The following is a 14,119-nucleotide window of genomic DNA, read 5'->3' on the forward strand; positions in this document are numbered from 1 at the left end:
TAGAGATGGAGACCAAGGTGCAACGTGGTAGGCGTACATTCTGAATTTATTAAACGAACAACCCATAAAACAAGAAAGATAAACGACACGTAAAGTAATGTAGCGCTAAACCAGCAACTAACAAAAACAAGATCCCACAACAGAAAGTGGGAGAAAAGGCTGCCCAAGTATGATCCCCAATCAGAGACAACGATAGACAGCTGCCTCTGATTGGGAACCATACTCGACAACAAAGAACAAAGAACTCGACAACATAGAATACCCACCCCAAATCACACCCTGACCTAACCAAATAGAGGAATAAAACGGCTCTCTAAGGTCGGGGTGTGACACTATTGTTATAATGATGATCATTATAATAATAAGTAATGTCATTAGTAGGCTTAGTATAGCAGCCTTTTATAACCACCATCGAGCTGTAGGCTTAAGAGCACATCCTGTTTAGTCTTAATACCGTAACTTATTAAGACCTATATTACCTTATATAGCCTACTGTATACATTGTGGGGTGACATGTAGCCTAGTGGTTAGAGTGTTCGGCCAGGAACCGAAAGGCTGCTGGATCCTCTGCGTGCCTGAACCACTTGTCCACCGTAGGAGCTTCGGTCTGGCTCGGGGTCCACGGATCCAGGGCCAGCTTATACCGCAGGACACACTGGATGGGGGTCAGCCCAGTGGAGGAGTGATGCAGGGAATTCTTGGCGTACTCCGCCCAGGGAAGTAACTGGGCCCACACCCCCTGCCGATCCTGTCAGTGACTCCTAAGGAACCTCCCCAGTTCCTGGTTCATCCTATCCACCTGCCCATTGGACTGAGGCCGATACCCGGGAAATGAGACTGACCATGACCCCCAGCTTCTCCATGAAGGCTTTCCATATTCGTGACAGGAATTGCAGGCCACGGTCAGAGACGATATCCTCCGGAAGGCCATACTGCCAGAAGGCCTGTTGCAAGAGTACCCCAACAACCTGGAGAGCAGTAGGGAAACCAGAGAGAGGAATAAAATGACAGGATTTAGAGAATCTGTCCACAACAACCATAATAGTAGTGAAACACTCAGAAGAGGGGAGATCAGTGATAAAATCAATGGACAGATGAGACCAAGGCCTCAGAGGCACAGGAAGGGGAAGGAGTTTCCCTGCTGGAGTGTGCCGGGTAGATTTAGTTTGGGCACATACGGAGCAGGAGTTGACATAGCGAGCGATGCGAGCAAGGTGGGCCACCAGTACTTTCCGGAGATAGATTGAATAGTATGAGTAATACTTGGGTGTCCAGCGACGAGAGATGTGTGCGCCCAGGACAACAGCTGATTCCTTATCCCTGTGGGAACATAGGTGCACTCCGGAGGACAGATCGCAGGTGCAGGTTCTCTCTCCAGAGCCTGGCGAATATCCACATATATGTCCCAAAACACGGGGGCAACGAGCTGCGAGGGCCGAATGATGGGTGCATTCAGGACAGGAACCTCTTCTGAATCGTAGAGACGAGACAGGGCATCGGCTATGACGTTCTTTGAACCTGGGCGATATGACAAGGTGAAGTTGAATCTAGTGAAGAAAAGGGCCCACCTTGATTGGCGTGGATTCAGCCACCTCACTGTCCATATGTACTCCAGGTTCCCATGGTCGGTGACGATAAGAAATGGCTCTTCTTCAGATCTCCCCGTCATCGATGTCATACTTCCTCTCTGCAGGAGTACCATGCACATGGAAACAATTTCTGTGGGTTACCTTGACGTTGGGACAGCACGGCCCCCACACCAACTTCTGAAGCATCCACCTCCACCCCGTAGGGCACCGTATGATCTGGGTGTTTCAGCAACAGGGCGGAGGTGAAACACCCCTTCAGTATGTGGAAGATCCCAGTATGTGGAAGACCTCAGGAGGCTGAAGAAATTCGGCTTGTCACCAAAAGCACTCACAAACTTCTACAGATGCACAATCGAGAGCATCCTGGCGGGCTGTATCACCGCCTGGTACGGCAACTGCTCCGCCCACAACCGCAAGGCTCTCCAGAGGGTAGTGAGGTCTGCACAACGCATCACCGGGGGAAAACTACCTGCCCTCCAGGACACCTACACCACCCGATGTTACAGGAAGGCCATAAAGATCATCAAGGACAACAACCACCCGAGCCACTGCCTGTTCACCCCGCTATCATCCAGAAGGCGAGGTCAGTACAGGTGCATCAAAGCTGGGACCGAGAGACAGAAAAACAGCTTCTATCTCAAGGCCATCAGACTGTTAAACAGCAACCACTAACATTGAGTGGCTGCTGCCAACACACTGACTCAACTCCAGCCACTTTAATAATGGGAATTGATGGGAAATTATGTAAAATATATCACTAGCCACTTTAAACAATGCTACCTAATATAATGTTTACATACCCTACATTATTCATCTCATATGTATACGTATATACTGTACTCTATATCATCTACTGCATCCTTATGTAATACATGTATCACTAGCCACTTTAACTATGCCACTTTGTTTACATACTCATCTCATATGTATATACTGTACTCGATACCATCTACTGTATCTTGCCTATGCTGCTCTGTACCATCACTCATTCATATATCTTTATGTACATATTCTTTATCCCCTTGCACTTGTGTATAAGACAGTAGTTTTGGAATTGTTAGTTAGATTACTTGTTGGTTATTACTGCATTGTCGGAACTAGAAGCACAAGCATTTCGCTACACTCGCATTAACATCTGCTAACCATGTGTATGGGACAAATAAAATTTGATTTGATTTGATTTGGTGAATTTACTCATAATAACAATGTAAATTATATCACTGCCAAAGTTTTGGCTTGGTGGCCCAAAAATCCGCATTGATTAATACGCAAAGCATGATATAAGAATCCTCTGAAGAGCCAAACTATGCCATATGCTGAATTAGGAACCACTTTGGCCACCCTCTAGACTAGATGTCATAGTCATGCGTTTCTGGAATTGTCAGGCCGTACATGCATTTGAGCAAAGCTGCAAATGTATGTTCATGTATCTCTTGAATACATTTTAAGGCATTACATCCATTTTTAGCATAGATGCAAATGTCTGTACATGTATTTGAAATACATTTTACGTGAAGTTAAATATATTGAAAAAATAAAAAGTCAATGTTGTATTACCAAAACAGAGTGAAGAAGAGAGAAAGAGCGAGATGAAAGAGAGGGAGCAAGGGAGTAAAGGATGAAAGGAGGTATAGAGAGCTAAGTACTCTGGGAAAAGTAAACAGCGGGCCATGTAATCACAGTGGATCTGAACAGAGGGCCTACAGAGAAGTCTGCACCCTGAGGAGACAAGTCAACAAACCCAGGGGGAAAATGGCTAACTAATTGACATTACTGAGCAGGGTTGAGGACACACACACACACACACACACACACACACACACACACACACACACACACACACACACACACACACACACACACACACACACACACTAGACTGGGTGTCAGTCTAGCTTATGTTCACCACATTTTCAATCTGTTCTTCTTCTCCTCTTTAGTTACATTCCACTTCGTTCTGCTCAGTTAATTTTCCCAGATTTCTGGCGCATATATGTTTTAACCAGCTGCTCACTTTTATCCACTTTATATAATCTGAATAATGGACAATTTCATCCCCTTCCTGACATGTAGTCGCAAACTCTCCCGCTGTCAGAGGCCAAAGTAAGCTGGCCCAGAGTAGGCCCACGATGATGGACGTTTGCTCAGCACTCGGCCAACAGGCCTGGGATCAGTACTGGAGATCAGATAAATAGAGTGGTGGTGCCTCTGAAACTGACCACAGAGCAGTGGAGGCGTGGGCAGGTTGCCCTGGCGTTTCAGCACCATGTGTGATGTGTATATCCTGATGGTATTATAATGTAATATACAGCTGGACTGGCCCTTTAATGTTAAGACTGGCACAAGCCTACTGCTCTCAGGAATCTGACGCATATCATTACTGGGCTTAATCACAGATGTTTAACTGACCACAGTTTTTTCCTTTAGACGTTGCCATGTTCATATAAGACTTCATCGGGCTAACAACTTCATATTGCATGATAGGGATTTTACTGTCTGGAGTAGCTAATTGAATAGTAGGAAACATACTGCCACTGCCTTGGTAGAAATCCTCTACACTGCTAAACAATAAGGGTGCTTTGCGGTTCTAAGAACCATTTTGAAGGCCATACAGTATATGAACCAAGCTATTAAACACCTTTCGGTTTTATATAGCACCATTTCTTCTAGCAGTGTAAAGTACATAGTGCCAGGTGACGTACCGCCCAGACTAAGAGTGGGTTACCCTTGTGAGTTTACTATATGCCCCAGTCAGTCAGAGTCCTCTCCGATCAGGTTATATGTGGCCACTTTCTCCAGTTCCCAAATGAATGGCTGAGGTATAGAATGTAGACGTCCCCCCTCCTTACTGCAACTCAAGCGCAGCACAGTAAATCAATCAACCAGCCCTCCAAATCTTTCAACTTGTGCTCCGTTTTCATAACATTTTGTAGAGTAAGAAAAATGGAGGATTTTACGTGATTAGGGGGAGAAATTAAATATATATACATGCATATTTATTTCAATCTATCTTCCATTCCAACGTATGGGTAAGTTTGAGCCAGATTTCCCTCCTACTTTAATTGCTTCCATATTTTTTTCAGTGGATGAGGTAATGCCATCTAGTTAGTAAAGATTGAGTAGGAATGGCAGTCCGTGAAGCCATTATGTGTGATTATGAGTTTTTGCAGTAGTGATTTCTACTGAGGATCTTGTAAATCGTCTGATTAGAGACACGCCCACTAGTAACAGAAGGGGATTCTTATTTTTTTCCAGGAAAACAAATACACTTCTTTCAGCATAGATTTTATTATTTGGTAAGTTAATATTAATATCAACCACCTGAAAATCAACCATAGAAGAACAGTATGTCTAGTGAAGGTGCTGAAATCACCCATTTTCTCTGACTCCCAAGCTTGCAGTAAGGTGAAGTTGTCCTTTGGCACAGATCTAGGATCAGCTTACTAACCTTAATTATTGGAAAGCGGAAAATGCTAAACTGACCTTAAATTAGTATCTAGGAGCAACTCTCAATTCAACAGCTGTGTAGGCTACCTCTCCAGCTCATTTGAGAGTGACTACAGTTGTGACTGAGGGGATTTCTGCAGGAGCAGCCCATCACTCCTACTGCCACTGACCCCATTCACAGGCCACAGGTCTACTATATCATACATGTGTCTGATGTGACTGTGATTTACTGGGCCCTATTAGAGTGCTGGAATAGGCTCAACCCCTGACTGTGTTGTTAAATCTACACTTTGGCTAGGCCGAGAGGAATTGCTGCAATGCTGCCTACCTGCCTCTCTAAAAGGTTTCTCTCTCTGGCTCTGTCTCTCCCAAACTCTTGGCACACAAACGCAACTCTCTCCCGCTCTTTGCAAACCTGTTCCATAGCCTTTAGGTTAACACCGGCCTCCCTGATATCATAACTCTTATTCATAGCAGTGTGTTGTCATGTCAGAGTTGTAGTAGCTGTAAACATGGCTTGGACGTTCTCCATTAACCTCTACAAGTCTAAGCCTATGGGGGGAGGGGGTTCTACTAAGCTAATATATTAAATTGTTTTAAGATGGTCATACCATGGATCCTTTTGCCAAAAAGACGAAAAAAGACGAATAAGGTTTTGAAGTGTATTTCCTATACAGTGCCTTCAGAATGTCTTCAGTCCCCTTGACTTTTTCCACATTTTGTTACGTTACAGCTTTATTCTAAAACTGATTATATTGTTTTTTCCCCCTCATCAATCTATACACAATACTCCATAATGACAAAGCAAAACTTAGTTGAAGCACATTTGGCAGAGATTACAGCCTCGAGTCCTCTTGGGAATGACTCTACAACCTTGGCACACGTGTATTTGGGGAGTTTCTCCCATTCTTTTCTGCAGATTCTGTCAAGCTCTGTCAGGTTGGATGGGGAGTGTTGCTGCACAGCTATTTTCAGGTTTTTCTGGAGATGTTTGATCGGGTTCAAGTCCGGGCACTGGCTGGGCCACTCAAGGACATTCAGAGACTTTTCCCGAAGCCACTCCTGCGTTTTCTTGGCTGTGTGCTTAGGGTCGTTGTCCAGTTGGAAGGTGAACCTTCGCCCCCAGTCTGAGGTCCTGAGCACTCTGGAGCAGGTTTTTATCAAGGATCTCTCTGTACTTTTCTCTGTTTAATCTTTGCCTCGATCCTGACTTGTCTCCCAGTCCCTGCCGCTGAAAAACATCCCAACTGCATGACGCTGCCACTACTATGCTTCACCGTAGGGATGGTGCCAGATTTCCTCCAGACGTGACGCTTGTCATTCAGGCTAAAGAGTTGAATATTGGTTTCATCAGACCAGAGAATCTTGTTTCTCATGGTCCGAGAGTCTTTAGGTTCCTTTTGGCTCCCAACCATGCTATTTTGTTTGTTTTTTGTATTGCTTGTAACACCCGAACAGGCCCTCATCCCCGTCATTCACAGGTGAAAAATATGTAGATTTCGCAGGAGGATATCGGGGGCCTTGTGAGGATCAGCCGATGAGTGGCTAATCTGTCACACCCTGATCTGTTTCACCTGTCCTTGTGATTGTCTCCACCCCCTCCAGGTGTGGCTTATTTCCCTGGGGTATTTAGCCCTGTGTTTGCTGTCTCTCTGCGCCAGTTCGTCTTGTATGTTCACGTCAACCAGCGTGTTTTTCCCGTGCGCCTGCTTTTCTATTCTCTTTTACTAGTCCTCCCGGTTTTGACCTTTGCCTGTTTTTCTGGACTCCATTCCCGCCTGCCTGAGCATTCTGCCTGCCCTGACCTCGAGCCTGCCTGCCATTCTGTACCTCTGGAACTCTGAACTGGTTTTGACCTTTTGCCTGTTCCCAACCATTCTCTTGCCTACCCTTTTTAGATTGTTAATAAACATCTTGGACTCTAACCATCTGCCTCCTGTGTCTGCATTTGGGTCTCGCCTTGTGCCCTTTTACAGTATCATCTGCCTTTGCCATCCGCACTGTTAGCCAATGTCCAATCCCTGGAATATAAATGGGACAAACTAAAAGCAAGTATATCTTACCAACGGGACATTAAAAGCGAATATCTTATGTTTCACTGAGTCGGGCTGAATGAAGATATTGATAGCATACAGCTGGCGGGTTATACACTCTATCGGCAGGATAGAACAGCAGCCTCTGGTAAGTCAAGGGGTGGTGGACTATGTATATTTGTAAACAGCTGGTGCACGATATCTAAGGAAGTCTCTCAAGGTTTTGCTCGCCTGAGGTAGAGTATCTCATGGTATGCTGTAGACCACACTATCTACTTAGAGAGTTTTCATCTGTATTTTTCATAGCTGTCTACATACCACCACAGACCGATGCTGGCACTAAGACCGCATTCATTGAGCTGTATACCGCCATAAGCAAATAGGAAAACACTCATCCAGAGGCAGAGGCCCAGAGGCCTACCAGACAAGTTAAATAACTTAGCTTTTCTGAAATTCTGCGATAAATATCACGTTAATTTCATATAAAGCAATAAAAAGTCGTGCTCAGTTTTAGGACGATTTTAAGCAGAATACATAATACAAAAACAATTAGAAACATCTAAAGTGCTGAACTTTGTTTATTTTTCTGAACAAACCACTCTGTCATAATCCACTCATACACACCTCTCCATCAGGCTTGGGGCTTGATATCAACATGAGATGCACCTCCCACACATTCTCTCTCTAAAAAACCCAAATAGATTCAAAGCTGATCAATCGCTTTCCATTTGAGGATCGATATTTCTTTCACATAAGTTGTCTTCAAAATACTTTTGAGATTGTGATTTTTCTGAAAGGTCGTAAAGGAGATAAAAAAAAACAGTAAACGTCAAAATTGTTCATGGTGGTTGATATGTTCTTTTAAAACAGTATTACCATTTTTTTTATCCAGAAAGATTGTGCTTTCGTGATCCGTATTAAGTTTTACAGAGAGTTTAAAACAGTAAAGCTGACAAATTGCACTCAGTGCTTTGAGCGACGCTCTCCATAGACAGACTGGGGAGAGCAGAGTGCCAACTACCCTACTAAAGCCAAGGTTAGCGGAGTAAAAGTTGGAATAAAACGCCACTCACCTTGATTCTGTCAGTGCTTGCCACAGTCTTCCCTGCTACCACTTCAGTCATGGTAAACTGCCGCTGCTGTGGGAACTGCTTTGCTGATTCAAAGTTACTGTTTGTCGACTTTCTCTTCTTTCCAAAAACATGTTTTGCACGTTATTTTTGTTGGCAAATGAGATTGATTTCTACTCATTGTATTGCCTATCAGCCATCAACAATCACCCATCATCTTCACACGTGAATACGCTGACAGGCCAGGGGGGGGAAACTGTGTTGGATTGGGCCATTTTCCCCGGTCTGAGTCCTTTCCGAAGGCACTGTATCTAGGAGATATATATTCAAGTTTTTTTGGACACATATTTAACCCCTTATTTTTGTTGGCACAAACTACCTCCATACTTCCATTCATTTGTATGGGTTACCTTCAGACAAGTCCTGTCATAGAGCACAAAACTACCTCCATACTTCCATTCATTTGTATGGGTTACCTTCAGACAAGTCCTGTCATAGAGCACAAACTACCTCCATACTTCCATTCATTTGTATGGGTTACCTTCAGACAAGTCCTGTCATAGAGCACAAACTACCTCCATACTTCCATTCATTTGTATGGGTTACCTTCAGACAAGTCCTGTCATAGAGCACAAAACTACCTCCATACTTCCATTCATTTGTATGGGTTACCTTCAGACAAGTCCTGTCATAGAGCACAAACTACCTCCATACTTCCATTCATTTGTATGGGTTACCTTCAGACAAGTCCTGTCATAGAGCACAAAACTACCTCCATACTTCCATTCATTTGTATGGGTTACCTTCAGACAAGTCCTGTCATAGAGCACAAAACTACCTCCATACTTCCATTAATTTGTATGGGTTACCTTCAGACAAGTCCTGTCATAGAGCACAAACTACCTCCATACTTCCATTCATTTGTATGGGTTACCTTCAGACAAGTCCTGTCATAGAGCACAAACTACCTCTATACTTCCATTCATTTGTATGGGTTACCTTCAGACAAGTCCTGTCATAGAGCACAAAACTACCTCCATACTTCCATTCATTTGTATGGGTTACCTTCAGACAAGTCCTGTCATAGAGCACAAACTACCTCCATACTTCCATTCATTTGTATGGGTTACCTTCAGACAAGTCCTGTCATAGAGCACAAACTACCTCCATACTTCCATTCATTTGTATGGGTTACCTTCAGACAAGTCCTGTCATAGAGCACAAACTACCTCCATACTTCCATTCATTTGTATGGGTTACCTTCAGACAAGTCCTGTCATAGAGCACAAAACTACCTCCATACTTCCATTCATTTGTATGGGTTACCTTCAGACAAGTCCTGTCATAGAGCACAAAACTACCTCCATACTTCCATTCATTTGTATGGGTTACCTTCAGACAAGTCCTGTCATAGAGCACAAAACTACCTCTATACTTCCATCCATTTGTATGGGTTACCTTCGGACCATCATGTTCGTGAGAGTCTCCCCTTACCACCATGGGGTCATGTTAGTTTGTAGCCCAAACGGTTTGGACGCTACAGACGTTTTCGTGAGAACACAGATTTTCAGGATGTCTCATGTTCTGACAAACACTGCTGTAGCTCCTCCACCTTCCACCGCAGATGCGAAATGTGGTGGATTGAGATACAGCCCATACAAAAAAACAGATATCTCTAGTTTAAACTGACAGATATTGATGGGGATTTTTTTATTATGTTACTTAGATGCATGGGTGCATCAATAGACTGTTAAGGTCCATTAAAATACCTTCACGTGTTTGGAAATTAAACCCAAATAAACTGGTTACGCTGGATGCACACCAAGCAGCTAGCACACACTCTCATTACTCTGTTCACTGCCCTCACAATGGCCCAAGATTAAAATCTTGTTTGGGTCCAACCAAACACTGGCTCTTTGTCTACTCAAGGCAGATCTTTTAAGCTGCCCTAACAGAAAGGTGCCTATGATCGCACAGCAACCCCCCCTCTCTCTTTCCTTCTGTGTCTGAACATTGCGTTGAATCGCCCAATGTAACAACATCGCACAGATACAAATGAAAGACATTTGTCCTCTGGTGAGGATGGGTATGGATGAAGTACAACACAATATGTAGTGGAGGACTATTTGTCTTTATTTGGGAGGAGAACACTAGGGCCTAGATGACAAATGTGCTGCTCCATCTTAATTTGGCCCTATATGTTATTCTAGAGGGGGTCTGTCTTTGCTGAGGGGGGTGGGGAAAAAGGAGAGACTAGGGAGTGGATGGAACAAGCCAGGGGGCTTAAGGGGAGACTGTGAAATGAAATCAGGGGCTTCATTCTGAGGGGCTTCATTCTGAGCAAGGCTTTTTGTTTCCATACCCAGTCATTGGCTGATTAGACCTGCACAACCCTCTCCGCTCTGGGCTCCTAATAATTCCCAGAAACTCGGCACTCCCAGGGAAGCATGGAAGCCATTTTGTCTCGACCTCTCATTACAACAAGCAAATATTTCCCCCATTTTGGATCAACATCTCATTACAACAAGCAAATATATTCCTGCAAATGGTCATGCCTTTTAATCCCCCATCTCTGTGCAACAAGTCTGGATGCTGCCTATCTGTCCCTCTCATGCCCCCATCATGGCCTGCACGTTTCCTGCCTGTTCTAAATAGCACGTCCTAATATTTACTTCCCCTTTCAAGCCCAGGCAGAGTAGGAGCTAGTCTGGTGCAGTCAGTTTGTTGAGGAGAGAAATTGATGCTCTCATTTATTCCATTGCTGGAAACAAACATTTGTCCTTTCAGGGCCTGTGTGACTTTGCTGAGGGGAAGGGAGGGGAGGAGGAGGGAGATTGGAGGAGCTGTGGATTGACAGCGGCAGGCCCATTGGCCAGGTTTGTTTTTGTGTGATTGAGCACCCTCAGCTCAGCTCTCTGTGCTTACAAAGAGAGAGAGAGAGTGCCAGGGACTGTTGCACAAAACACCAACGATGGGACCAAACTTAATACTGTGCATATGTACAAATATGTGTGTATGTGTGTGAATACCGGTCACACATACAGGACTACTAGTAATATATACTGATATGTCTGTGTGGTAGTCATCTAAATCAATTGGATATGATTCTCACACCAACTCCAGCCACCGACCCAGTTTGTGTGTGTGGCATTGGATGACACACTAGCTTTGTTTAAAACCAGTCAATGATTAAAGAAAACTCTAGTCTTCAAAAGGCTGGTTTCAGTCGGCTGTCAGCTGCAGCCAAGGCTTTGTGACTGTATCCAATAGCTATTAAATAAACACAGGCAATACAAAAGACATCTGCTGTGTTCAATAGGTCAGAGTAGAGTGATCGATGGTAGTACAGCGGAAGGCAACTGTTGAATTGGATTGGATTTTATATGGGTAAGAATAATACATACATCAACAAGACGTGTATTTGAACCCAGAGTATAGCACATAAAACTCATTTTCAAAGTGGTCCTCGGTGGTAGAGCAGCATGAAGGAACCAAGCATGGGCCTGATTGGGCAGGCTGAGGCAGTGTTGTGTATATAAGCAGGCTCTGAGATACTGCCATACCCCCTTTACTGCAGTTAAGTTAGACAGATGAAGACTTTGACATAGGATTCATTAAAGAGTTTATTTCCAAAACGGTATATCCACAAATTTTTCACATTCGTGTTTTTTAATCAGAAATGATGGGGACCTTTATGTGTATATGTAATATTACTGTCCTCAGGTTTTTAAATCATACATTTTTGATGTGTATTAGAATTGGTTTTGTTGCAAAACGCTATACCCTGAGAATATAAAACATTAAGAACACCTGGTCTTTCCATGACAAAAACTGACCAGGTGAATCCAGGTGAAAGCTATGATCCCTTATTGATCTGATTTGTTAAATCCACTTCAATCAGTGTAGATGAAGGGTAGGAGACAGGTTAAAAGGATTTTTAAGCCTTGAGACAAGGATTGTGTATGTGTGCCATTCAGAGGGTGAAGACAAAAGATTTAAGTGCCTTTGAACGGGGTATGAAAGTAGGTGCCAGGAGCACAGGTTTATGTCAAGAACTGCAACGCTGCTGGATTTTTCACACTCAACATTTTCACTTGTGTATCAAGAACGGTCCACTGCCCAAAGGACATCCAGCCAACTTTACACAACTGTGGGAAACATTGGAGTCTATATTCGCTGTGGAACGCTTTCAACACCTTTTAGTGTCCATGCCCGACGAATTGAGGCTGTTCTGAGGGCAAAAGTGTGGGGTGCAACCCTATATTAGGAAGGTGTTCCTAATGTTTGGTATACTCAGTATATATCCATTGTGTAGCTGGAATGGAATGTTCGTATACTGTATATTTAACATATAAATTCAACACATCATGAATCTAGCCTCATGCTATAGTGTTTGGTTAGAGTTAGACCTCATCCCAAATGGCACCCTATTCCCTATATAGTGGAGTACTTTTGACCACAATTCTTGAATTAAAAAATATATATATTTGTCACATTTGTTTGTGTAAAACCTTGCAGTGCTACTTTTTTTCTCTAAGAGTGGGGCAGATATATCTAGTTTTGCAACAAAATGTGATTGTTTGTCTCTTGGAAATGAAACCATGTAGTGATAGGTTTCAAACAAATACATGTCTGTCATTTAACAACCCCATGCCATGATTAGATGGGGAAAAAACACATGATCTCTTTCATATGTTCTTTAAAGAAAAAAAGTGAACTTGACAACATTTCTGAAAATGGATATATAGTGTTTTGGAATGAAACACTTCAATTACTTAAGGCCAAGGAAGGATTGAACTTTTTCTTTCCCTCTATTTCTTTTCGCATCTCTCCATCTTTAAAAAAAATCTGTATCGGAACCAGATTTTTGCAAACTGTTGTGTCCCATCGCCAGGGAGTTTTTATCCCGGTGCACAGTGAACTCCTTTTCCCTTTGGAATTTACATCAATACTCACAGAAACAGTGTCATGTTCGCAATAAGATTCATGGCTTTGCTGCATCCAGAGAGACACGAGAGATGCATTCCCAGCAGGCCATAAAAGCGTTTTGTCTTGTGTACAAAGATTTGAAACGACAGCTTTATAATATGATTGTAGACTTACTAGAATATTATTTTTGGCATTGGCACTGATGAGGACATAACTCAGTTTCTGAGTTTTTCCCTTATGAATGCCAACCTCTAAAAGGACATTAAAGCACCTTGCTCAGTGTTTATCTACCTATTTTTGTACCAGTGACTGGTGCCAAACTATGATTATCTTCTTTGGAGGGAGGACAGCTTTGATTAAAACTACATTTAGAAATGTAATAGTTTGCTGTCAGGTATCTGAGAGACAGGTCAGATACATCAAAGAAATTAGGTTTGAGAAACACTGAACTAACTTGACCATAAAGTTATTGTGAAAGATCCTTGAGACTGGACCCAAGGTTCCATGGCCCTTCAGCATGAGTTTGACAGAGCAGACTCAGAGCACTTCAGTCCGTGTTGGACGGCCTCAGCACGTAGGCACTCACACTCACACTCTTCAGCCTGCCAACTGGAGATTATCACTACCCCCCCCCCCCCCCCACCCCCACCCCCTCTGGGCAGAAGGATTCGGGGACCGGTGGCTGGTGCCAACATTCCAGCCTAGTGGTCATTTTGTTGGATGGATTTCCTGAAGGCTTTCATGCCAGCGTGGCACTTGTGAACCACAATTACTGCTGCGCTGCCTCTCCTCTGTAATCACTGCCCATGACAGGTGGAAAAGACCAGGATCATTCCAGAAATGAACCTGCCAAACAATGGCTGTTCTAACCTGGATTTCACATACCACTCCACTCACTCCCTACGGTCAACGGTCAATCACTATAAAGTGCCACCTGTTTCTGCACATAGGCTTTGAATTTTTTTGGGCCAACCATTGTTCAACCAAATTATGATGGATACATTTTTGGCCCTATCAAGGAGTGAGGGAAAGCAGATAAAGTTTTAAAAAT

Source organism: Oncorhynchus masou, chromosome 11 (assembly GCF_036934945.1).
Source record: "Oncorhynchus masou masou isolate Uvic2021 chromosome 11, UVic_Omas_1.1, whole genome shotgun sequence".
NCBI lineage: Eukaryota > Metazoa > Chordata > Actinopteri > Salmoniformes > Salmonidae > Oncorhynchus > Oncorhynchus masou.